General features: G+C 40.5%; 1 long non-coding RNA gene across 1 annotated transcript; it reads right to left on the bottom strand.

Annotated features, from left to right (window-relative positions):
• Positions 1 to 333: 333 nt before the first annotated feature.
• On the bottom strand, positions 334 to 20,969 carry LOC105871576 (uncharacterized). The gene is made up of 9 exons (XR_012922555.1): positions 20,785 to 20,969; positions 16,719 to 16,789; positions 14,952 to 15,034; positions 12,535 to 12,601; positions 10,799 to 10,923; positions 10,093 to 10,264; positions 7,875 to 8,000; positions 1,216 to 1,328; positions 334 to 552 (listed from the first exon to the last, which is right to left on the bottom strand). It is a non-coding gene; the product is annotated as an uncharacterized LOC105871576 (long non-coding RNA).
• Between the last annotated feature and the right edge of the window lie 5,208 nt (positions 20,970 to 26,177).

Consider the following 26,177-nt stretch of genomic DNA (forward strand, 5'->3'; position numbering starts at 1 on the left):
CAGTTCCCTTATTTGTTAGATGTGGGTGGTAACATGACCTCACAAGGTTGTAGTAACACTAAAAAGCAACATATGTAAAATACCCAGCACAGAGCCTGGAGCACAGTTGGGCTAAATAGATAGTGATGCTGCCATCATAATTGAAAGCATGATTGAAAAGGCATGTGCTGGAATATCCACTCACGTCCTTGCTGGGGTCTTTGGGTTGACTGGCAGTGAAATAGTCATTGACAAGGTTCAGGATCCTGATCGAGATTCTGATCACAAAGGATGCATGCAAAGAAACAGAGGAATAAGCCAGCTCTGGGTTCTTTCAGAAATTCCAAGACTCAACAAACAAAACAATTGTCCGTAATGAAGTCAAAGGGCCAGTCTTGAGAAACATTAGGGCCAAGATTTCAGAGTCCGGATAGAGAAGAAGTGAGAACAAGAACAGGTGGGATGCAGGTGGCAGGTGAACCTCAAACCTCAAACACAGGTGCCTATTTCCAGCTCACTCCTCCAAGCCAGTGGACATGTGGTGCTTGTGTAGGCAGGGCAGGCTTCAAGCGTCTGAAATGGGACAGAGAGCATAGAATATGAGATAAGAATGCTTTCAGCCAGCTTAAGCTATTTTTAAAATGCTGCATAAATACTATTCTAATACTACCACCTTTGGAATATACCTGTCTTCAGAGCCTATCCACCTGAAAGACCACATTTTCTGAGCAGCAGGTCTGTTTCCTGGAAATCAGGCACCTGCCACCCAAAGTCGCACTCCCTGCTGTGCAGAGCAGCGGTCAGATCCAACAGCTGTGTACACTTGAACTGCATGGCAAAGTGACCCTGGGAGGGCAGAGAGCTCTGTAAAGTGTCCCTCAGAATCACACTACTGTGCCCTGTCCAGCTGCAGTCAATCTGGGAGCAGCTTTGACCGGGCACTTGTCCGATCAAGAGCTCGTCCTCAGGGCTGTGAGCAGTTATGACAACCTGAAAACTTGGGGTCCTCCTAAAAAGAACGTGCAACTCTTTTTATCGTTCTTTTTTAGGAGAGAACAGATGTTATCTTTCCTACACAAATGTGTATGGGCCACCCCCTCGCATGGTTAAAAACCCTTCGCCCCACCCAGTCTCTTGCTTTTACACTACATAACTTCCCTACAGCCACCAGCCCAGTGCCTCTGCAAATTTTTAATACTTAGCGTGTAACAAGCCTCCTCTTTAGACTCCTCATACCTGTTCTTGGAATTCATTGAACTCTTTTCCCCTCAAGTTATCACATGCATTCTGCTGGTCAATGTGCACCCACTTCAAAACTTCATTTCCAGTGTAGTGTTTAAGGGTTTCGTCTGGACACGAAAAAAAAAAAAAAAAAAGGTAAGAAGAGAGAGAATGTGAGCCTCATGGAAAGGGAAAATCAGAACAGATTGCAATGAAGCTAAACTGTCTATTCATTTGAATCAAATGCTATAAATTTCTAAGCATAATGTTTGACAGTAAACTGTCATCAAAGCAACAGACTCATTATAAAAATGCTAAGGGTATATAAATCTCATTGACTGCTTATCATTAACTGCACAGGGTGCTGATAGGAAATGCCTGGTTATAATTTATATTTCACTAATAAGGTCCATTTTAGAGCATAGCTGTCAAATCTATTACTCACCTTTCCCCAGTTTTATAGTTGCTCTGGACAGCACTGAAATTGAATGTTAAAAGTGTGGTTTCAAGCATTATCTTTTCCTCTAATATCTCATCCCTGCATATTGAAGCATGCCTCACCTTTAATCAGAACTCAACAGCCAGATTGTTTTTTAGAAAGTAAACCAAAAAAAGAGAGAGAGAGACAGATAAACATTATTTTTTAAAAGCAAGATGCAAACAGTCCCATTTGCTCACTTTCAAAATCTAAAAGGCAAAATGCAATTAAAATATTAGTAATCCCAATTATTCCATTCTTCAACATATTATTGACATTAATGATTTGGGGGAAAGGGTTTGGGGGGATTTGGGGCTCCAATGAAGAAACCTGCCAATAAGTTACTAATGTGTGGCTCGCACAAGACTAGGCCCTTCCACTTAAGTTGCTCCATTTATCTTTAGGTCAAGATAGTTCCTTTAGGTTAAAAGAACTCCACCCAGTTTAATCAAGCATTATGCCATATATTCATAACCTCCTAACAAACAAGAAGAAAAGTTGTGGGTCCTATAGATGATGTCTAGGGCTGGGAATGTGTCTAAGGAAAATACTAATACAAAAACCAAAACCAAACAACACAATGTTTCACCACCAGTGCACTTTAGGGTCCATACTCTCCATATGCAAAACATTGAAACATCTCAGTAAACTTTGAAGAAAATGTTTTCATATTTTTGGTATATGATAAATGGAGTGGTATGTTGTATCTCCAATATACCAGTTCTTGCTCACTGGAGGCTTCCAGAGCCTCAAGGAATAGAAAGAAGAAGCTTCCAGAATGTGTCAAGCTGATGTGTTAGGCAAGGGTATAAATCGAAGGTCATGGTGAGAGTTGAGCTTTGCCAAAATCTCAAACCACCGAAGAATAGGTTCAGAGTAACCGAATCACAGAACTACTGGGTCAAGGCCAGCCGAGGAGTCCCAGTGTGACAGGTCTAAGACAAAGCCCACTGGGAAATGAGTTGTTGTCCCCAGACAGTTGCTTTTGACTCTGAAGTGCTTCCTCTTTGATGGTCATACCCCTGTGCATTTTAATGCAGCAGTACTTATGAACTATGAGCTATCCCTGACACAAAAGACTGTGCACTTTAGAAATGAAGTAAGTCACTGAATTGTAGCACCTTCCCCAGAAGCACCATTCTCGGAGTCAGTGGCCTTGGAACTTCCGGTGTTTCTAAAAACTAACGACAATGTTTAGAAGACAAGTGGGAACTATGTTACACAGAATTCTGCCTCAGGGCGTCTGGGTTCCCAATCTTTCAACACAGTCATTCAGATCAAAATCAACATTGTAGATTACAGAGAAATTAGTTGTTAGTGTCATCAATGCTTAAAGTTAGTACCCGACCACCACCTCCTCTGAACTGTGCTGCAACGCTCCAGAAACTTCTCCTTGGGCAATAGCTCCTTAACCAGAGATCTTCGACCTTCCACCACATGCCCATCTTATTATTTTCTCGAGTAGTTTGAGGGTTCCCCATTTCCCCTTAAGATCTGGTTCCTTTTCTACTCTGTGCAACCACCCAGCGCTCAGCTTGTCACACCTTGTTCTGCGCTGTAAATCCTCATCCGCCCTGTCCCTTTTAGTCTTCTCTTCAGTCTTTTAGTAAGAAGAAAAGATCACTAGTGCATTTAGTCAACCTGAATGAAATTCTGCCTCAAGCGTCACTAGATAGTTAACCTCAGGGGAAGTCGTTTAACCTCTCTGAGCATTTTTCCTCATTATGAAAATGAACATGTAAATCTGACCCCGTCTGCCCTTTCTCAACTGCGTTCAACAGCTCACAACTGCCAAAACAGTAATCTCAGCTCTTTTCCACTTATATTCGACGTATTCCCAAGGGCACACCTAGCCTTTATAGTCACTCAGGGGAGGTTACAGCTAGGCTATTGGAGATGTGTAATTGCTACCCTCCAACTGCCATTTGTCACAACATCTCCCTTGATAAAAATCTCTTATAGAGCAGCAGTCCCCAACCTTTTTGGCACCAGGGACCAATTTTAATGGAAGACAGTTTTTCCACAGACTAGGGAGGGGAAGATGGTTTGGGGATGATTCAGGCTCATTACTTTTTTTTTTGTGCACTTTATTTCTATTATTATTCCATTGTAATATATAATGAAATAATTATACAACTCACCATAGGTTGGAGATCCCCGTTATAGAGCATAAAAGTTAAGTTCTTTTGCTCGACACCCGAGGTTCTTCATACTCTGGTTAAGCTTCCATGCCTGTGTGTAGTCCCCCCAGCCCAGAGCATCTTCCCAGCAAGACCCCTGACACACACACACACACACACATACACATAGACACACACATACACACTTTAACATCCAGCTGTCCTGAACAACCACATTCTCTTTTGTCTCCAGACCTTGGTACATTTTTCTTCTCCTGAAGTGCTTTCTTTTTCTTTTCTTTTCTTTTGTTTTTCTTCTCTTTTTTTTTCTTCTTCTTTCTTTTCTTTTTGTTTAAACTTCTAATCATCCTTGAAGCCTCAATTCAAATTCTATTCCCATCAAGAAAACTTCCCTGACAACCTCCAGGAAAACTGTGATTCTTCTACACCTATGCTCTCCCTATAATTTGAATACTCGTTGATAGCAGTCATCATTGGTAAGTGTTTATTTGCAAGTTTGGCAGCCCCCTCAACCTTAAACTCCTCAAGGCACTGTGTCTCCTGATCTTCGGGGCTCTAGATGTGCACGTTACCCAGCACACTGTAGCTGCTCAGTTTAAATATTAGGATAAATAAATCTTACCAATATCTTCTACAAAACCTCACTGGAAATTTCAAAAAGAAACAACTATTGTTCAATTATGTAGCTACATAAATACAGTGCTGATCTCGTACATTCTTCTGGCACTGTGTCTACAATGACAGCTGAATACTGTTTGCTCAAATAATCCCATGCCAAATGTAACTTTATCTAGGAACGTATCAAAATTGACCACATATGTGAAGTCACATAACACTTACAGATTTATGGAGGATCAAACTGTGCAACCATCTAATTCACATTCACTGGAGCCACTGGCTCCACTGAGCAGGGGAAGGAGGTAAAAGGATGAAGGTAGCAATTCAGTGGCCCTGGGGATCCATGCGCATTACACAAGGAGAAACTACGCTGTTTAACGTCTGGCTACATTCCTAATTTTAGCCAGATATTTCACTAAGGTGAGAAAGCACATGCCATAAATCCATCTCCATAGGTGGAAAAAATTCAATGAATATATATTATGGATGGAGGAGTGATGAGATGAGTTCCTTAAGGGAAGCAAATATATACATATATATGTTACACACACACACACACACACACACACACACACACACACACACGCACACACACAAACTATACATCTACTTGCTTCTAGATAGTCTAATCTGGCCAGCAATATAGTCAGAATCAAACCCGGATGTGACAAGCACGGCGATAGTAGAATTAAGACAATCCCCCTCCTAATTTGAGCTCAACTCCATATTATCATAAACCAGTGATAGTGTGCAATTCAACTACAAATGCTGAGATAACAATAGCCCCACAAAGCACTCCTGAATCTCCAGACATGCTAAGCAAAGAAAAGCAATTTTTATTTTTGCTGATAAATGGTTTAATCAAACCTAACAGATGAGGCAATATATTTTGAGAACATTTTGTTGTTCAGATCATGGGGTCAGTAATTTTCTTTGGTGCAAACACATTACGGTATAACCGAGTGTATGTGGTGGGGTGGGGGAGGTGAGCTGGTGAGGAGGGATCACATAGATTTTTTGCAATAGGTAGTGTATTATGTTCTATCTAGAGAATCTTTTATAATTCTTCTATTTCAAAAATGCTATAAGAGGGAAAAAGCATCAGAATTGATATTTTTCCTGTGATTTTGCAGAAAGAGAATAAAATAGCAATGAAACATTGTGCTTCTCAAAAAGAACACAAAAAATAAAAACATTAAAGTAATAAAGGAGTAGATGTTGAATTTTGCTACAGCTTTCAAAATTCAATTCATACTATATATGGTAGGAAGCCAACTTTGGCAAATGTCACTAAGCATAACGATCAGATAGTCAGATTACTATCATGTAATTTGTACAATTCAATTCTGTAAAAGAGATGGTCCCAGGCTATATGCTGGGAAGACTACTTTTCATGACCAGCTAGCCCTGTGACACAGCCAAGACCTCAGACATTTGCAGGTGTGTACCATCTACTTACAGATTTGCTTCATGTTTTTCACAGGCCCTTTTTATGTGCTTAAGAGAAGACACTTCTAGAACCATACTGATAATAATTTTTAATGGAAAAAATTCAGCCTGTGTTCATATAGCATTGCTACCAGATAATGAGCAGCCCTCCCATTTGTAGAGCACTAGTGACTTCCAAATTATTCTTACACACACTATCCTTTTGAACCTCCAATGACTCTGGGATGCATATAGGAAAGCATTATCTCGTTTTACAGATGAATACACTGAGGCTCAGAGACAGGAAACAACTGGCCCAACATGAACCAGCTTTAGGGATTCTCGAGATTTCTCAAGGTCTTCTAAGTACCAGCCTAGGATTCCTGCGATCCTCACAGCTAGCTGCAAGGAGAGGAAGCTTGGCAGATGCCCTATGGTGGATTTGTTTCGGCTCCACCAGTTACCTCACAGGACTACTGTGAGGATACCACTAGGTCCTCTACCTTCTCATCTTATGATAAGCTGGTATGGTCCCAGAGAGTCTCAGCTCACACTACGGTTTGTAAGTTTCTCATCCAGCTGCATCCCCTGACTGTGCTGCAGGTTCTGTGACTAAGTGGGGCAGAAGTACTAAGAAGACAACCTCCAAGGCATGAGACTTCTCAAGTAAACAACTGTCCCAGTTTGCCCAGTTAGCTTAGGACTGAGGGATTTCCCAAGATGCAAGACTTTCAGGGCTAAAACCAGGACGGAGGGCTTTCCTGGGAGGTAGGATGTTAAGGACAGTCCCAGGTCCACCAGGACAGTTGCTCACCCTAGTTTTCAAATTTTTAGTATAGTGTCTTCAGAAACAAGGACTTAACATACCAAAGATGTTCAGAATGCTCTGTTCTTCTGTTTCTAATTTGCCCGTCAATGAAAATTTCACAAAGGTTCATATGAAGTGAAAGACCACTTATGAAAGACCCAGTTTGGGGAAAATTAGGAATTGAACTTACCATTTATTGAGCCTTTTTCTTATTTTCAGTCATTTATTTATCTTAACTGTTAAGTGGTTTGCACTTCATGATAATCTAAGTATTAGAATACACATTGTTAACCAAACAAGACTTAGAACGTGCATTGAACAACTAGAAAGATAGACAAGCAATGAAGCATCTACACTTCAGTGTGAAAAAAGACAAAAGGATGCTATGGGAGAACAAAGAGTTGACATATAACTCACATGTGTTTAGGGAGGTAGAAAAAAAGTGGATGTTCAAGAAAGGAATTTTGAATGAAGAGATTTTTGTTAATAACTGATGGAACTTAGTTGAGTATATAGAGTGGAAGGGATGGGGCTTGGGATGGACTGGAACAGGGTATCCTACCAAAGAACACAAGACACAAAGGCTGGGATGCAAGACAGGGAATGATGCACTCAGGGTCCCAAGGCATAGAAATTAATAGATGAATCTAGACAGTTGAACCTGATGGACTCTGTACCCCACACTAACAAGTTAAGACTTTATCCTATGTGCAACTGGGAACCACTTACGGGTCTTGAGTAAGCAAAGGTATAATCAGATGCACTTTGAAAAGACACTCTGACTTCAACATGGAGAACAGACTGGGAGAGGAAGGAGCAAGATGGAATCTAGCAAGACTGGAGCAGTTGCTGTAACTAAGCGAGGGACAGTGGTGTCTTGTACTAAGGTAGTGGCAGTGAGGATGGAGAAAAATGGACAGATTTTAAAGATATGAAGCTGGGAGAATAAATATGACATAAGGATGGATTGAATATAGTTTGTAAGGTAAAGGAAGGAATCTAGGATGGATATATACACACACACACATACATATACACACATATAAAAAATATCTGTGTATAATATATATGTATATTCATGGTAAATTTACATGTCTCATTCTCAAAGTAGTTGTGTACCATACACACAAATTTTAAATTTTGCCTGAGTCAAATAGCAAATAGCACAGTTTGGGATTCTATAGCCATCCCCAGCTCTTACCTCTTAAAAATATCCAGGCAGTATGTGGATGTATGTTTTGTACAGTTAGCACAGCCAAATAATGTATCCCATTCCTGCATCCCCCAACGAACATTTATCATCAACTTCTTAGTGTTGGTGGTTGGTCTAGACACCAGAGGACAAAAAGATGAATGAAACAGAGTTCTTGCCCTCAAAGGGTCCACAGCATAGAGGGGGAGACAGGCAATAAAAAGAAAATTACAATACAATGTGATCAGGGCTAGGATACAATGGGGTCAGGTAGGAGTATGTAAGGAGAGCAGCTTGCCCAGTCTGTCTCGGGATGCTGGTGCATGAGGAGTTCTGGAAGAGATTCTCTATAGGCTGTGTATTTCCCTCTCATCCCACCTCTCTCTCCCAGTGAGTTCTTTCCAGAAAAAGTCTGTTTCTTATTTAACACAGAACCTTGCACAGTAGATGCTCAGTAAGACAGATGGATGAATGGAGGGATGGATGGAATGAGTGAAAGAAATAAGTAGATATTGAGCTGACCTTAAAGGATTGAGGAAGAATGGCCATCAATTCATGGAAATTAATGGGTAAAAAGTGCTTTATGGTGAAAAGGGATTTATTGAGAAAGTACTGGATTAAATGGGCCACTGGTTCAATTTTGTTTTGTGGAGTTTGACCCTTATCAGTTGGTTCTCATTGCTTAGTATTTATTGAGCCAGATTTTCTCTGTACTTAAGCTACTCCCTGGGAGAAGGTTAGACACTTCTGGAAACTGCATTAACTCTTTCAAGCCACTAGGGTGCTATTCAGTGAATTACTTCTCAGTAATTAAAGACGCTGCAACACAAAAACACAATGTGCTGGGATATGGAGAGCTAATCTCTCTGCTTGCCTTCCCCAGCTGCCTATTTCTGATTACCGAAAAGATAGGGTGCAAATATGTGGGGATTACATGATGACAGCCATTCCTGACTTCATCTAAGAACCTACAGTACTCTCTTCCTAAAGCCCATGAATTTTTCACATTAGAGAACAAAGATTAGCAGGATCAAGTGACTAAAGCACTTAATGGCTTTAATCCTTATTCCTGCACATATTCACTCTGTGGTTTTGTACTTATCTCCTTCAAATTCTTTACCTTATTTGCCCCTTTCTGTACATCTGCAGGATGATAAGAGCAGTTGTGGGCTCTGGACACCAATATCTCTAATCTTTTTTCTTCTAATATAAAAAAAATAGAGTTGGATTTGAATGACTATCTTTTCTGGTGCCCATACACATGCCTGAAGTCAATTTATTATACAGAAACTGTCTTCCCCCTCCTCCTGATGCCCCTTTAAAGCCAGTGATATTCACCTTCCATTTTCAAACATCTTGCACTGCTAGTTTGCATCTTTAATTACCCAGGGCACTGGTCTTGTTTTATATGACTTACAACAAGCAGTTTTGTCGTTAGTTCATTTAAGCAAAATCATCCCTGGTTTGAGCCAAGACATATTCAATACACAATTACCTGATGGGTCAGGGCTCTGCCGTTTTGTCATTTTTACTGGCATTTTCTCCATTATTGCTAAGTACTGAGCAGTATAAGCTGTCAGAGCCACATGGCTGGCCTGAAACTTAATTTTCCTAAATTGCCCAATTCTTCAGAAACACCTTACCCCCCAAGCACAGTCCCCTTGACAAGGGGCAAATAGGGTTAAACTTCAAACTGAGTCATATAGAGCTTGCCAAGAGCAATGGTGGGAAGGAAGCAATTAAGCAGAATTTGGGTTTGCAGGGTGAATTAGACTTTTAGAGACAATGCAGAATTCTGTGTCAAAGTGGCTGTTGAAAAGCCTTAGCATAGCAAGAAGTTTTAGATAATACAGTGCTGCAGTAGGAGGAAGCAGGAAGCATAAGGAAAAGAAGTGCTTACTGAATACTCATGTGAAAGTCAGTGTGCTAGACATTTTTATACACACTATTGCATCCATTCTGATAATGACCTTTAAGATAGATATTTTTATTCCCATTCTACAGATGGGAAAACAGAGGTAGAATGTTCAGTGGACTGATCAAGGATAATACAGCTAGCAGATGGGACAGTTTCATTCAAAACTAGCTCTTCTGAGTCCACACACAATGTTCTTTGCACTAAACCACCCCAGCATGGGACCAGTAATCTAGTATTACAGTCTCCCTGATGAAAAGTCTTGAGAAGTAGCAAAGGAATACAAAACACCCAGAATTAACCTTTCCTTACCTTCACCCCATGGTCCTCAGTGCCACTCATCTGCTTTCTGCTTGCCTCCAGGTGATCTGAGAGAAGCATCTCCTTGGTCCATTTCTAGCCTGCGTAACACCCTAACTCTTTGCACTTACTTCCCATGAAGAGAAGCCCTTTGAAGTCCAAGAAGTTACCCAGTCCTTGTTACCTGGAGAATTTGAGAAAATGTACAGCAGTTTAGCCTCTTGCTTTGCATTAGCCTCAAAAACAAACTGCCTGTTCCAGCTTTCAGTGAAAAGCAGAACAAGATTTCCATTTCCTAAATCAGTGTGTCTTAGCGAGCAGATGCACACCTCAGAGCACATTAAAATACAAATGTTAACTATCTGGAGATAACCTGACAATTTTCTAACCCTTCTCTCTTTCTCTCTCTCTCTCTCTCTCTCTCTCTCTCTCTCTCTCTCTCTCTCTCTCTCTCTCTCTCTCTCACACACACACACACACACACACACACACACTCACTATAAAAGATTGAGAGTTTGAGAATTTGTTTTAGCAACATCTATTATTCTGACATCATTAGGCATTTCTGTCTTCAGTCGAGTGAGGATGGAAACTTAGACTATGGATTGATAGCCATTGGTGAGCTACTTGAAGGTAAAAACTGTGGCAAGCCTAGAGATTGGCCTGTCCTGACCAAGTATGCTCAATAGCCTCATTTCTACTTGGTGACACCTCTTACCTGGATTCTTGGTAAAGCACAATTCAGTACATTCAGTTCTGGACCATGGAAGTGACCAAGAGTTTCATGACAGCATTTTGGTTCCACTGCTCATTCTTTCCCTCCTTGCCACACCCTTCCACAACCTGAAAAGTTTACATATACATGAGCTTTGGGTCAACCCACATTGCCAAACTGTGTAGTGAAGAACTAACTTTATCTAGAGGTCTGGCCTTTGTCTTGCCTCCTTGGGTTAACCTCGAAACCCTTGGAACTGCCCAAGTGATGTGTGTCTTTGTCATTCATGATGGTCCTTCAGGCTACATATGATCATCTATGCTAACAAAGTGACTCTTGATGGGCACCTGATGGTTTATGCCGAAGAGACGATGCAGCATGGAGCCAGCCACACAGATAGGCTTAGGGTGAAGGCAGACCATGCCAGGAAGACCAACCATGCAATTAGAAAGTTGGTTCTTTGGGCTTCATGAAATCAACCTGACCCATGGGGAGGAAAGAAGGGTTGAAGACTGAGCTCAACCACATGGGCAATAAATAACTCAATCAATTATGCCTATCACATGAAGCCCCAGTAAAAACTGTGAACACTAAAGCGAGGCAATACTCTGTGTATTGCCACACATTGATGCCAGAGTGGTGACATGCTCCTGAGAACATGGAAATTTCGTGTTGGGACTTCCCTGGTTCCAGATTCTAGCCCATGTGTCTCCTCCTCTGGCTGGTTCTGATGGTATCCTCTTGCTATAACGAAACTGCAGTCAGACATACATCACTTTCCTGAATTCCGTGAGATGCTCCAGCAAATTATCAAACCTGAGAGTAGACCTGGGGACCCCCACACTAATGGCTGGGGTCAGAAATCTTAGGCAGGCTTGGCAGGATAGAGGACTATGTCCTTAACCTCAAGTCTTGCTGACTGTAGGTACAAACCTACTTTCTGAAAACAGTTGCTCAAATCTAGCTCCTAGGTATTGCTTCTACTGGCCCTGAAACACAACTCATAGCTTCCTCACTTTCTCAAACTCCTGGCCTCAAGCAATCCTCCTGCCTCAGCCTCCAAAAATGCTGGGATTCTTCCTCACTCTATAACTCGGTGTCATTCTAACAATCCATTTAGTGTCCAGAGATGTGTCTGCCCCAGACTCACCCTAAAAGTTATAGGTAAAAACCTTTCCTTTATGCTCAGTACCCCCTCTGTCAAAAGAAAATCGTTTAAGTGATTCAAATAGAGATTAACTAATGCATTCAGCCAATGTACATCAGCAAGCACCTGAACAGCCATGCAAATCTGTGAATATAAAAGAAACAGGATTCGAGTTGTATAGGGTGAGGAGATAAGCAGGGTATGTGTCCTTGTGGTCTGGCTCAGGTAGCAGCTTCTATCTTAAACTGCTCTGAAACTTGAAATGGGAGTGTCATTTAGCCATTGGTGCGATCCCATGCCCTGCACGGTCTAACCACTGTTCTCAAGGGATGATCTTGCAAGCCTTGCAGTCTATTGGTTAGTTAGGGTTTAGGGGTAGGGAAGGGAGCATAAAGGAGAAAGGAGAAAAATGGAAAGCAGGCACGAATCAAAGGCAAGGGAAACTGGAGCCTCTCTCATATCTGTTTTAGTCTTATTAAACTTCCTGCACACAGGCCCCCAACGTCTAGGCATTTAGAAGTTTGGGTCTCCCCCGCCCACAGTATATTAATACTTTATAACTCCCGCCTCTTCCAGGCAGGCACATACTCACTGGTATTACTGTGCAGGGCCAGAACGTCACACCGTGAGACCACCAAAGCCACACTCCCTGTAGATCTCTGCAGAACATAAAGAGATGCATGGTTTGCCTTCTGGGATCTCTGATGTGCTACGCAGCGTCTTGTTGGCATTTTACTCCGGGGCCTTAGAAATGAGTCTTGTCGGCTGCCAGGCTCTCTGAGCCTGGTGATTCTGCATTTTTGTACTTTCTGGAAAAATAGTCCTATTGCGATGCCAACAATAATACTCACTCACTCACTCTCTGCAACACTGCTCCTCCTCTGGTCCCCGGTCCTCTGAAGGCAGCTTCTTCCTGCCTCTTCCTCTCCCTCGACAATCAGGGGAGGGATGTTTACTGAGCTGTTAGAAGCTTGGAGCACTGAGGACCCTTGATATCCCTAAATGCTTGTGCAACTTGCTTTCCGCTGTTTATTTTGTGGGAAACAGTCAATTCTCTACATGAGGTGTCAGATTAGTCTTCCATAAAAGAAAATGGGAGAACTGGGAAACTTTTTAAAAATCTTTGTAAAACAAGAGAGAAAAAAACATAAAAGAAAGGCTTGCTATTTTAAAATGCCACGTGAAATCTCTAATGCCTCTACTGCCCCTTTCCAAGTCTGATGGAAGAGAAAAGTCTCTGCAGTGGAAGTGACAAGACCCAGCGTCCCGGCGCAGCCCTCCCCTCACCAGCTGTGCGACCTCCAACCGGTCACGTGACCTCGCCAGGCCTCTGCCTCTTCATCTCTGACATGTACAGTTGACCTCTGAGGTCCAGGTCCCTTTCAGCTCCAAGTTTTCATGATAAAGAACAAGAAGAAGAACACATGCTCCCTCAGGGAGGAGAAGTGAGGACAGGAAGTCAGACATGAGAGAGTGAGCAATGGAGAGGTGGCCCTTCATGTGTGGCCGGTGCCAGGAAAGGATCAGATCCCCCCTCCCTTTTCTTCATAAGGGACTGCCTTGCCTGCGCTGACCCTGAACACCTGGGCTCTGAGAAATGTATTAAATGTCTGAGAACTGCTATTATCCTAAGTGATGAAATGAGCCACTGAGACTGGAGTGGAGGTTAAATTGAAACCAACCTGCCTGGGTATGCTGTCCTTGATTGTGTGCTGTTAAACAACAGCCTGAGTAGGCACGCCAGGCCCAGAGAAGGAAGAGATTATATTTCTTCTTAACAATGAAAAAAACCATTATAAACCTAGAGAGGTCATTTTAACGGGAAGGAAGGTAATTTGAGATGATTATATTAATATTAAAATTAATTAGCCTTCTTCATTTACATTTTAAAGTGTAGTCATCAGATATTAAATAGACGTGAAATATGTAATTTGCCATGCCAGTTGCAAATATCACTCAGGCATTGAAAAACCAAAAATGAGGTTTGGAAGTTCTCTTTGGGGCATCCTGGTTGTAGTTAAGGTCTGTCATAAGTTTCATGGCTAATAAAGCCCTTCTAGACTGAATCTGTATTTTTGTGCTTTCTGAAAAGCAACAAGAATATAAGATCTTCAAAATAATAAAGAATAAAGCAAAATAAAATCAATTCATACCTTATGCCAAAGATGTTGCAAGCTCTAAAGCTCGAAAGGATCATTGGGCTCCACCCAACTTCCACCTTTGCAGATGGGAAATCAGCAGTAGGAGGAACGTACCCTGTGCAAGCATGCATCTCTTTCTTCTTAAGGTTTGCAGCAAAGTTTTGCCTTGCTTTCCTAAAAAAATAAATTCTATTTCCTAATTCATTTGTACTTGAGCATCATACAGATTCAGTTCTAAGCCCTGCATTCATATTAGCAAATATTCTGTATTTGAAATTTTGTCAGATTTTACTAGGTTTTAGTCTTCAGCACCAAGGTGGGGGGGGGGGTGGCAGTTAATTAGCAAACAAAACCATCCGCCATGTGCCAGACACTATGCTAGATGCCGGGAGGGAAACAAAAGTGGTAGAGATTCCTGCTCTATTCAAGTAGACACAAATGCAAACAAATAACAGAGCAATATTGAAAGGGCAACAGGAGTGCAGAGATGAAAAAGAGCAAGTCTGAGTCAAGGAATTGGAAAAGGCTTTTTCTACAAAACTCTGTCCTTTCATGTATACAGAACACTCCAGATATTCAATCCCTAGCCACTCCCGATGCAGAGCTGTGGAAAGTCCTCTTAAAAGAGTTGTTGCCTATCTCTGCTGCACTAAGCCCTTGTGACCTCTTAGAATGAGTAAGCTGAAATTAGGAAATGCTCCCATCCTGAGAAGTGATCCACAGGAAAAAGCTCACAAAGGCACATGATGCATTATAGAAGGCTGAGTATGACGCGTTAGGTACCTACCAATCTTTTTGCCAATTAATATCTCACACAAAAGCAAAAACACACCAACAACCTCCATTTTGAAAACACACTTCTCCCTACCTCCTAATGGTACAGCTTGCTGGGCATCAAAGGTTCTGACTGCCTCCCTTGGCTATCCTGCCAATAATAGAGGCACAGCAGACCTAACAGGAAGAAAACAAAGGGTGAGAATAAAACACGATGTTTCTGTCAGCCAGACAGCACAGCTATCCCCAGAATCCGCACGACTGCTGGGAGGTAGTGGAGAACTTTAAAAATCAGGTTGACACTTGCTATTTAGGATCGCAATAAGGAAGTCCATTATACTAGTTGTTAACATTCTGAATAATACTTAAAAACAGTAATCTATATATAATTTATCTTCTAATATAGCACTATTATTTCTGGAAAGCTTGCAGCAAGACTAAAATGGCCTTATTCCAAACCACCAAAATCAATTCTTTTGTACAAATTTGATATAGGCAGGCTTTGAAAAAGCTCACTGACCTGTGAAGCCTGGCATTTGCACCATAAAATTTAGACGTTATTTGATGAAGTTATTGAACACTGTACTTACCTCATCTAAGATTTGAAAGCAATCGTACATACTTTCACTTTTTCTCTTTAGGAGGAAGTTTTGAATAAGTGGCAAATCAAATTGCTTATGCTTTGGATTTGGGTAAAGACATAGACAGTCTAGACTGCACTTAATGAAAACTATAAGTTAATTTTGAGTGTTGATGCTGGAGGTTCATTGCCAAGTCGAAATGATGGGAATTATTTTTAAAAGGCTTTAGAAGTGGAGGGGAAAAAAGACATAATGCAATATCCGAATATGAGTCTATTTTCTTCACTAAATTGCTAATTAAAAGTTTATTTTCATATACTCTAATCTTAAAATTCAAGGGAAATGAATGATACACAAAATTTGTCTGCTGTTTTAAATGGGGATAATTTCAAAATATTATGTGGGTACAAACATTTTGATTACATATAATGCCTTTGCCTCATCCAAGCCAGGGCTAGAAGCTTGCCCCTCCCCCATACAGTGTGCTCTGCATCCATTAGTTGTGCATTTACCCACCCCGAACCTCCCCCTCTGACTGGCACCCAATGAGTATTACTACCATGTGAGCTCCTTAATGTTGATCAGTTAGTACTAATTCGATGTTGAGTACATGAGGTACTTGTTTTTCCATTCTTGTGTTACCTCACTTCGAAGGATGGGCTCAAGCTCTATCCAGAATAATATAATATGTGCTAGATCACCATTGCTTTTTTGCAGCCTTCTTAATAATAACCTCTACAATGATCCACACCCAAGTGGCTCTCCTGTTTGTTCGCGGCTAAATTACAGCCAATCACAGACATCAACTTTTAACAGTAAAACAAAAGCAGTCCAAAAACAGGTTGGTCCACTTCATTCATAAAACATTCTTGTATATGTCTTTGAGTATTCTTGTATATGTCTTTGGTAGAAATATGCACTCATTTCTCTTGGGTATGCCTAAGAACGAGATTGCTGGGTCATGGATCCATATGTTTAGCTTTGATAGATACTGACAAATAGTTTTCCTTAATGGTTGTACCAATTCACACCCACCTGGGGTGTATGAGAGTTTGATTTGATCCTCACCCTTGTCAACACTTGGTACCTGGTCTTTTTTATTTTAACCATTCTGGGCATATAGTAATGACTCACTGATTTTGATTTGTATTTTCCTCATGAGCAGGGAGGTCCAGCACCTTTTGGGTGTTTGTGGGCTTTTGGATGTCTTCTTTGGTGAAGCACCTGTTCAATATTTCCACTCATTTCAAAAATTGAATGTTTTTTTGTCTTTTACTTACTGATTTGTTCTTTATAAACTCTGGATGTGAATTCTTGTCCAATATGTGTATTATAAACATCTGTTTCAGGCCTAGAAAAAAAAGAGCAAGCTTGGTTGTAGTGATTCAGCAGTGTTTCACAAGACCATAAAAGTGCTGGTATTAAATAGACTGAGCCATGGGCAAACTGTCATTCGCAACTCCAATCGCACCACAGGCTCACATCACTGATGAGGGTTTACAGCATCTAACTCAGCCAACTTTGTAGAAGATGACCTATGATCACAAGCCCAAAAGGGCCCAAACATTCACTGGAATGTGGCAAAAGAATTAAACTTTTCAGGGTTATCCTGATATTCCTTGTTTAGTGGGCATGGTTTTCTTTAAGTGCAATCCATTTCTTTAGAAATTTGACCAAACTGATGAAGCAGACACTTGATAATTTGGATAAGTCCTAAGGTTTCAACTTAATAGGCAACTGCAGAAATTTAATTGCACCCAATAAAAGCCATATCATTTCTGAAATCGTGACTTTGTTTCTGCAAATCTTTACATTGAGTGACATATTCTTTTAAGTATGGGTTGTTTGCTAATAGAATCCTCATTCTTCACTGTTCAATTCACAGATGTACTTTGGGGCTGGATACACGTATATCTCATAGGAGGTAAGCATGTGGTAAAAGACAACAGTAAGATGATCTTTGTGAGTATAGAAATAAGGTTGCCCTCTGAGATCTACACTCTAAAATCAGCACAGAGAGGGAATAATTCTTTATTAACCCCATTTAGCTCATAAGTATGCAGAGTCACCATAAAGAAGCAGAATATCTCTCAGGACAGCAACTCTGGCCCATAAACTCCTGGAAGCTGTTAGCCAGCTGCATCCATGAACCTGACAATGCATCATGTGGTCATAGCCTAGTGCTATAAAGCATAAAGGCAGAGGAAACTCCTTCCAAAGCCACGATTACCAGGCAGCTGCTGATAATTTGGCTTCCTATGTAGCTAGCCCAGGATGTGAGATAAGCTGATCAAGCTAATTTGAGTGTATAGTCCACTTGACATTGCACTTATCAATATAAATCATAATAGCTAACTATTATTTGCTGCTTACTCCACACCAGACAACATTCTAAGCACTTTACATCTATTATCTCATGTAGTCCTCACAACAGGGCAGAGAGCTAAGTCACAAAGCCAAGGTCATGGTAGAGCAGTCAGGATCTGAACCTAAACAACCTGTGTCTAGAATGAGTACTCTTCATTACTCATGCTCTCAACATTCTGATTTTAATCATCAGGGATGTTGAGAGCTTTGATATCACTAATTGGCATCCGAACACGTGACCATTTGCGAAGCAACTAATTAGATCATGTTATCAACACTGAAGGGCTATAGCTAAACCCAGGACTATAGGGAGTTCCCCAAGGAAATGTCGCCTTGTTGGGTGAGGTGCCACCCCATGGCTCCCAAGAAGCATCTCTGCACATTGTCATCCCTATGCACCTTTATTTTTAAACTCAACACTTGAAGAAATTAACCATATTCTTGTTTTCTTTGCTGCAGTTTCAATTTGTGTTCATACCATTTTGTCACCTGAGTAAAAAGTGCAGTCTCCTATATCACTGGGCATCCAAGAAGTTGGGTTTCTTGTGTGCATGGCATTCAGAAAGCCAGTGGCCTGGCCTCCTGCTTGTATAAACCACATCTCTAGACTCTGCTTGAGGTTTTCCAAATATCACCCAGGTTGTGGACACTTAAAGACACAGTCATGAACATGATGGGAATTTACAACATGATCAGTGGCTCGAACAAATCATGCATGGAAACTGGATTTAGTGTCCTTCTATTTCTGAAGCGAATATACAGTCAAAATCTTCCTCCCCACTCACTTTTATTTCTGATTCCTTAACTGAAGTGAAATTAGATCAACTCTCCCAAACCCCTTAAAGGTATGTGAGTAGATACTACTATTATACGTTTTATGTCCTAGTTAGATAGTTAAAACATACATTTCTAAATATGGCATCATGTTAGACATGTGATATTTACCCACTGACTCAATTTTGAGTAGGTTAATAAGATCATATATTACTATATTTTTTAAAATATAAAGGAATTTACAAACATTGCTCATCATAATACAACATTTCCCAAAATGTATTCTGTAGAACATTCATAGAATATTAATAGAGATACCACAATAAAAAAAAAAATATTTCTGAGGCCTAAGAGTTAAATGGGTGTCTTTACTGTGTGACTTCTCAGAGCCTTTAATTTATAACATAGCAAATATAGCGAATCTCTACAGTATATATCAGTGTTTATCTGTGATGAAGGATCAGTTTTGGGATTTTTTTTTCCAGTTCACAGAGGAGCATTATTTTAGCAAAATATAATAAATGTGATTTACTAGAAACTGAAGTAAAAACAATAAAGACATACAAAATGCAACCCCTATTTTTTTATTATTGAATTTAACAGATATAAAATTATTATGTCAAATCTCTATTCAAGTCTCTAAATGCTTATTCTCAGTTTTTGTATGTTTCACATCACAGACAGGAAACAGCTTATGGAATGGCATCAGTTCACAGACCACATATTTTTCCAAATCTTTGATTTCCAAATAAGGTAATAATTCTAGTGTTCAAGAAAATACATGTTAGAAAGTGCTGCTTTATTTCCAAAGTCTGTTTTATTGCTTTTCCAAGTTTAATTGCCATAAATGGGAAATTGAATTAATTGTTAAAGAATCTCAGCTACTCCAGCTACTGAAGAGGCTAAAGGAGGCTGAAGCAGGAGGCTCACTTGAGGCCAGGATTTCAACACCAGACCCAGCAACATAGTGAGATCCTGTCTCTAAAAAAAGAAAAAAAAATATATATATATATATATATGTACATATATATATATATATTAAATAAGGTTGAATTCTGCTTCTTTTAATACTAAGTGGTGAACATGGTCACAGTGAAGAGCATATGGAATTAACTGTTGGGCTTGGCATGTGCAGATGCAGAAGACAGGGTGAAGGCAGGTTAGGAAGGAATGGTTAAGATAGCTACCTGGTCATTGTTCTCCACTGATATCTGCAAAGTCCAAGCAAAGGAAAAGCTAGTGAGGAGAAGAGGGAAAAAAATGTGCAGTGCCTGCTTATATTAGGGTTTATTTAAATAAATTTCCATGGTAAGGGGATAGATCCTCCCAACCTAGACATAATGGCATTCTGTGCAAATCCACAGGGGTCATGTAAATTTCAACCAACCTGATTGCAGTTTCTCCTGTAATCATTTTGAATCAATCAATCACATTTTTAGCTGACTACTTTGTACCTAGTAATGTGTCAGATTCTATGTCTTTTCAGATTCTGAGCCTGTTTTATAATATAAAAGTCAAACCAAAGGTTACTTGAGAGCTCTTGGTGTTTTGCCTAAGGTTTTGTTTCTCATCAGAAATGTTAAATTATAAAACTATAAAACACAGTTTTAAATAATGTGCCCTTATCTAGGAAAAAAAATTAATTGTGAAATTCAACTCAAAGTTGGAGCCAGTGGAAGAGTTTTATTATAAATAAATAAATTCTATTGATTTTGCACTTTGGCACTGTTGTTGAAACCCAAACCAAATTACCTGAATATAGTTTCAGGTGTTAAAAATGAACCCTTCTTATAGCAAAATGCTTTCACCAGAACTCAAAAGTACAGAAAGTATGTCTCATGGTAGTCTTTCACTTTTCACAATAGTTTTAAAGAAAAATGAAAACTTGTGCTATCCATATATATAAAAAGCACTTGAGTAATGATAATTAGAACAATTGCAATGTGTATCATACTAGATAAAATGGATTATTCGGCTTTAGAATCCTTTTAAAAAGAGAAAACATTATTGCAAACTAAATAAATGACTCTGAGACAGGGATAGCTCTGCCAATATTTGAGGTCAGAATTATCATTCATTATCCTTTTACCAAAGGCTGCCTCAGTAGGCTAGAAACTCAGAGCCAATAATAGAGGCAAAAAAAAAAAAAGGAGAGAGAGAGAGAGAGAAGAAAAAGATACTATGATTGAGACTATCTCCACTTACCCAGGGAACTCATAAGTAAAATGTTGTTGGTTTCAGCTGACCTTTTCTCTCCTGTACTCTTCCTACTTTTACTAATGTCCCATTTTAACACCTGAAAAGGTCATTGACTTACTGCGATCAGATACGTGAAAACTGATAATGATGATGGAAATTTTGCCCTTCCCACAGAGTCAAACAGGGCCACACAGTTTGCTTGCCATTATGACGTAAGCAGGGTAAGCCCGGTAGAAAGGTATCACAAGTGGTATCACTTGGGCAATAGCATGGTAGGCACTTTGGCCTCCGAATTTCCCTCCCACTGAATGTCGTATTACCTGAAAATCTCAGCTTTAGAATTACTATTTGAACTAGCATACAAGGTACTCATAGTGTCACTATCCTTCGTTAATTCCTTAAGGGGGATGATATTTTTAGATACATGAGCCTGACACAAAGCAGGGTGCTAAGGCAAGGGATACAGAGGTGTGGGGATGGAAAGGAGGGAGGCGAGAAGTCTTGCATCCATTGAGCACTGTTGTGAGAGGAGCAAGAGAGTACCGAGAGGTGAGAAAGGACAGAAGGAAAGAACCCCCTGGAGGCTCCAAGGACATCATGAGAGAACATGCAAACTAAGGACAAAATGCATCGTGTGCAGTTTTGCCTGGAGATCATGCGTGCCTAACCCATGCCAGTATAGACCAGATGCCCAGTAAGCAGTCCTCCCTCCCTCTTCTCTTCTCCTGGGAAAGGCCCTGGTCTGGCAGGTGGGGGGTAGGGGGGGTTGCTTTACATCACAATAAATCTGAGCTGGACTTCCCTGTTTTATAGTTTGAGATTGGCATATACTTTATAAATTTTACCCTCGAAGTCTCCAAATTGGAAGGAAGGCGGAGATATTTTAGATACTGCAATATATTTTAGACGTTTTCTTATTTCATCTGTTTGTTCACATTTGCAAATGGCATGTGTTGACAGTGCTACTTTGAGCTTGTTTAATATGTTGCTTATGTGGGCATTACCTCCTTTTGTCCTCCCAACATAGTGCAAAAGTAAGAAAAGGCAGATGGCATAATTTCCATTCAAGATGTGAGGAAACCTAGGTATAGAAGGAGAAGAAAGATCAGGGCATAGAACTGGACTACGAACCTCTGGCCTCTGTCATCCCGCCCAACATTCTACTGCGCCGAAATTTCAAGCGTTAAACAAAATGTGCAATGCTTTGAGGTCATTTATGTGGCATTGGGGCAGGACCTGAAGTTGTGAAGCTCTGTGGAGGGCAGGGACTGGTTCTTATCCCTGCCCTACCACAGGACTCGTCAATAAACCTCACGTGTCTTAGGCACTCAGTATTTATTTGTTAAATCTTTGAGTATGCAGAAGGACAGGTATTGAGAAAAAGTTGGGAAAGAACATGAAAACCATGGAACTTAGCGAGACATTTTTTAAACTTTCATAAGATCTGGGCTTCTTAGCACCGCTATATTGTATACCAGGCATCTTTGGTGCCTTGTGTCAAATTTCCTCCCACCACAGATTTTAGGGGCAGTATCAGTGGACAGTTGTGTGCAAGTGTAGACTCACACCACACTGGCTGCATGTGCTGAGCATCTTTCTGTTTTCTGTCCCAAGAACTTTTCTGATGCTGCCAAGCCCCTTCTGTCTACAAACACATACAACCCAGAAGTATAGGGGCGTTCATGCTGCCAGCAGACACCCTCAGCCCAAGGGGGGTGGGGGCCTGGGGATAAATGCTCCAACCTCTCTTCCTCCAGGAGACAATTGGGGAGGAATTCTGCTTCCTACCAAAGAGGTGAGGCAGAATTTGGCCCCTGTTCCCTATAGCAAGGGCTTAGAAACCACACCCTACTTGGGATTTTCTTTTCTCCTCTCACTCTCCCCTCTCCTTCACTCTGGTGTCCTGGAATCAATTCCCAAATATTCATCTTCACTGAGTCTTTGACTCAACCTCCACTTTCATGAGAACCTAAGACCATCTTTAATAGAGTGTGTTGGTTAGGACTGAAAGTTTGGCAAGAAATATGTGTAAGGAAATAGAGCATTAGAACTGGTGTGGTTAGTGTGTTGCTAAGGGAAGCATAATAGGCCATAATCAAGCCTGATCTTTAGCTGGTAAGAACTGCCATGGTGCTCAGCTGTTCATACACTCTGCTATGTCCATACCACCTGGTGCACAGCTGCTGCCCTGAACCCCCATAAAGCTTCTCCACATCAACCTGGCCCTCTCAGCCTCCCTGGACCCCTAAGAGTGCCTCACGACCCAGCAACTAAAGGAACGATGCCAGGAGCTCCCAAAACCTCACTCCAGTGCCATGACTATTATAAGATCTTATTGATCACACCCATGGTACACTAATTATTAAATACTTTTAATATCATCTTTGGCTACAGCAATTCATAGGAAATACACCTAATTTTAGGGGTGAAGGAAGTGGTTATCAGGGAAGATATTCCTAAAGAAATGATACTGAAGTTGGATAAATGTATATTGAGGAAAGCCTAAAGATGAAAGAAATTATAGGAAGCAAACAAAAATTTAACACGGCTGGCCAGCAATATAAACAGAGGCCAGATCATAAAAGTCTCGTAGGCCACGTTAAGAGTTAAAGCTTTTCCCGAAGTTACTGAAGGGAGAAGGGCTCCAATCACAAAGATCACGGTGGTTTCTGCCACATCTAACTCAGGAATGTAAAGTTCTTGTTCAGGGCTGGATGAGTCCCTGAATAAGTTTCTTTCCAATGGCTTTCCATCAATAATAGCAACAAATTTTTATTGTCTATTTGTTTCCAGGATGTCAGGGACTATTCTAATTAATTTATTTATATTAAATCATTTAAGCCTCACAACAAACATGTAAATTAGGCCCGATTATTATCCCCACTTAATAGGTGAGGAAGTTGAGTCAGAGAGAAGTTAAGTAACTTGCCCAAGGTTACACTGCTAGCATGTGGCAGAGCTGGCTCCTTAATTCCCATGTTTCACACATTAGAGAGACTAATTTCAAATTAAGGCCATGCAATTCAGAAGCAACTCCATATAGTGTTTTTCTCCACTATACCCAGCTGGAGCTGGGTTTCAGTACTGCATATCTATCCAGATTAATAATGAGTGAACAGAAGCCCAAGGGTCAATTATAGGAGTTTGAGTCTAAAAACACACCGTGTTGGGTCAGCAAATCCCAATCCAGTGATGAGCTCCACCACATCATAAATATATAATGTACAGAAAATAGAAGAAAACTTGATAGCCAGTCAATGATTGACATTATAAAGAACATAGTTGGGATTTGGAGAGTAAAGTGTAGAAGAAAAGAGTGAAATATTTATAGTTCTCAACTTCTCATTTACCAGTGAACTCAAGTGTGAGTGATTCAGACATCCTTAGCGGGCACCACAACTGCGGAAGATACAAAACAATAAGAATCCTGCTTCCCAAATGTGAGCAAAGTACTTCCCATTCTCTAGGAGCCTACAATTTCTAACAGGAAAGCAAGACAATAGACAGATAACCACAATACGAGGCAGGATGCAATAAATGTTCTGAGATTGTCCATATGAAGTCCAGGAACTCTCACAGGGCAGAATCAGGGCAGGCAAGATGTAGAACATAGACTCTGAGGTGAGTCTTACCAGTAGATGTGGGAAAGATAGGAACATTCCAAAGAGAGAAAAGTAGAAGCCAAAATGAGGAGGTAGGAAATATCATTTTGTAATTTGGGAAATAGCAAATAATTCCAGTTGATTTATAGAGAGGAGTAAAGAACAATTTATTCATTCATTCATTCAATAATATTTCTATCTAGTGTCTCTTACATCTCAAACATTGTGTTAGGCAGTGTGGATGGATATATCAGTTAATATGGATGAAAATGTCTCTGCCCTGATAGGGTTTATTTTCAGTGGGAGTGGCAAACAATAAAGAAAAAAGCCCCAAATAAATGAAGTGATTAAGCTGAAGTAAGTAGGCTGAAGATGGGAAAGGTCCCTTGGGTGTTCAGTTTGGAGAATCTACGATGCCAGACAAAGGCTTCCTTCTACAAGCACCAGGGAATCACGGAGGGTTTGTGGTCATAAGTATGAGATGGGAATGACAATGAAGGCGGATTTTTGAGACACTTGATCCCAGGATGGAAGGCAGGAGAAATGACTGTGGCAAAGCCTAGTCAGGAGGCTGCTGCACGGGTCCAGAAAGGAGAACTAAGAGAGTAGATGAGAAAATTTAGAAGTGTAGATGAGGAAAGATGCAAAGGAAATAAGGACTTTGGTGGAAGGACAGGGAGAAGTCCACAGTCAGCACCTGCTCAACCACGGAGAATGATGGTGCTGCTTGCAACCAGTGGAACCAGGAAGAGGTGGCTTAGAAGTTAAAACAAATTTTAAATTCTGATATAATATCTATTTGGAAATGTCTAATAGTCCATCCAGATCAATATCGGAATACTTCTGCTGTGCTAGGTATGGTTGTAGGTGCCTCCAAGAGGTAGATGAAAAAGCCTGCAATTTGGGTAACAAATCTGAGCTGAAAAGAGAGCTGTGGGGAATTATTAATATAGACAAGATAGTTGAAGCTATGAGAAAAGATGATCACACTGAGACACATCTGATACTATATATGTCATTGGGTTCTCTTTTTATTTTTAGATAGAATTTTTTCCTTCTAGAATAGATACAAAGGTTAAGGGTAGGCAGATGTCAGTTGCCTTCAGAAACTTCTTCCATCTGGGCCACCCTTGGCTCTTCACAGGAATCCCCAAAGCAGTCGCTCAGGGAGGCTTCAGCTAGCACCGAGCTTGCGCGCTCCTCCCTCTCTCCTATTCCTGCCTCCTGCACGCACTGCTAGAAGCCCAGAGGGAAAAAAGTAAGAGAATCAAGTATCAGTTCTATGGCCAGAGTATGAAAGCAGCTTTATTTATAATCTTTAAAGCTATCATATTCTACTTTGCTTCTTGATATTTGTAAATATTAATTGAATAATTTACCCTATCATAGAAAAACAATACATTAGAATTGGGGGGGAATTTTATTCTCAGCTACTCCTGCGATTCCTCGGTCAATTGAGGCCATGGAGAACAGCCCAGACATCAGTGCCCACATGAGTTCACTCCCCTAATCATGGAAACATGACTGATGTAGGAGCAGAAGTAGCCTCAGTGGTCTGGCTTGAAAAAATATTCCCATATTATGAGTTTTTATTTCAATGTGATGCCTAGGATTTGCTTCAGAGTAATTCAGTGAGCAGACTAAAGTGAAGAAAGATAAAGCAGAAACAAGATTGCTCATGAGATATTTGTTGGCACTGGGTAATGACCATTGAGGTTCATCATACTATTCTCTTTTGTGTATGCTCAAATTTTCCATAACAAAAGCGTGCATTTTTCTTGTAAATATATTCCTAGA

This window comes from Microcebus murinus, chromosome 13, assembly GCF_040939455.1.
Source record: "Microcebus murinus isolate Inina chromosome 13, M.murinus_Inina_mat1.0, whole genome shotgun sequence".
Taxonomy (NCBI): domain Eukaryota; kingdom Metazoa; phylum Chordata; class Mammalia; order Primates; family Cheirogaleidae; genus Microcebus; species Microcebus murinus.